This window comes from Giraffa tippelskirchi, chromosome 7 (assembly GCF_054371585.1).
Source record: "Giraffa tippelskirchi isolate mGirTip1 chromosome 7, T2T-mGirTip1v1.2.pri, whole genome shotgun sequence".
Classification (NCBI taxonomy): Eukaryota; Metazoa; Chordata; class Mammalia; order Artiodactyla; family Giraffidae; genus Giraffa; species Giraffa tippelskirchi.
Window position 1 is genome coordinate 149,088,090 of NC_137281.1, and position 1,819 is coordinate 149,089,908.

Consider the following 1,819-nt stretch of genomic DNA (forward strand, 5'->3'; position numbering starts at 1 on the left):
TAGCTAAGCTGCTTCTGGCACTGTGCTATCTAAGAAGATGCTATAATTAATAGGTTACAAAGTCCCTCCTCTAAGTGCCTTTGTTCTAAAATCTCCACTTTTCCTCCAGCTTCAAATTAGTCAGTTTGATCAGATGAGTAACAGTAATTCATACTTTGGTATGACTAACTGGTAGACTTAACTTTCCCAAAGATTACTCTATTTAAATAAGGAACTGAATCAATTAAAATAACTTTCAGTTTGCTAGAAAGTTGGGCAAAATGGGAAAGAGGTCAAGGATACCACAGTAAGCTGGAATGATGGCTTCTGTCCCCTCATTTCACTAGTCTAGAATTGCAAGAACAACTCAGCCTTGGAGGGAAAATGAGTCTTCCACCTTGGGGCTCCGTTTCGGATGGTAGTAGCTGTAAAGCTTATGTGGACTGGCATCTGATTGTAAAGTAGGAAGACTGGGCAGCACTGGGCAAAATGTTGATTGAACTGAATTTGTCTGCTATACCGATTGCTACCTTCCTGTCTCCTTCCTCCCCTCCGTCCTTATCCTATCCTCTAGACCAGGGGCCTAGTGGTTATGGATAAGAAGGGGCTGGGCAATAAGATGGTTTTGTAGAGTTCTAAAATCACTGCAGATGGTGACTGCACCCATGAAATAAAAAGACGTTACTTCTTGGAAGAAAAGTTATGACCAACCTAGACAGCATATTAAAAAGCAGAGACATTACTTTGCCAACAAAGGTCTGTCTAGTCAAGGCTATGGTTTTTCCAGTAGTCATGTATGGGTGTGAGAGTTGGACTATAAAGAAAGCTGAGCACCGAAGAACTGATGCTTTTGAACTGTGGTGTTGGAGAAGACCCTTGATAGTTCCTTGGACAACAAAGAGATCCAACCAGTCCATCCTAAAGGAAATCAGCCCTGAATGTTCATTGGAAGGACTGATGTTGAAGCTGAAACTCCAATACTTTGGCCACCTGATGCAAAGAGCTGACTCATTGGAAAAGACCCTGATGCTGGGAAAGATTGAAGGCACGAGGAGAAGGGGACGACAGAGGATGAGATGGATGGCATCACCAACTCAATGGACGTGAGTTTGAGTAAACTCTGGCAGTTGGTGATGGACAGGGAAGCCTGGTGTCCTGCAGTCCATGGGGTCACAAAGAGTCGGACACGACTGAGTGACTGAACTGAACTGAACTGAGAGGAGGGAATCCTATGTTACTCTGGGCCCAAAGTTTGTCATCATCATCTGTGTGATTGTATGTGAGTTCCTTGATCTCCCCACTCTCAATTTCCTTAAGTGAATGAGAGGAAATTAATTATTAAAGACCCTACCGTTTTTTGGCTTCCAGATCAGGTGGTTCAGGTATTTGGTTTTGTTTGGTTGAGGGTGGGTGGGAAAGTAGTTGAAAGCTCTAAGATGCCTCATGCTTTTGTTCCTCAAACCTTCCTCCTTGATGATGACCTCGGTTTCAGCATCTGTTCCCACTCCCTGTCCTTCTGCACCCCTGCTGCCCCAGTTCTGCCCAGCCCCAGTGGAGCCAGACAGTCATTTACTAAATGAATAGTTTATGTAGTTCATTGCATTTACTAATTTGTAATTTCACTGAGCTACAAGTAGTGACCGAAAGTTTTAATAGGACAATCAATTCCATTAGTGTATTTTGTGCTTGAACATTAAAAAAAATGAAATGATTTTACTGGGTCTTGGCCATTGATCTGTCTCTCCACTACCCCCATCTTGTGTCCCAGAGATTAGTACTGCTGATGCCATAGCTTCAAGTTACAAAACGTTTTTCAGAACAGAGGGCTACATACACGAAG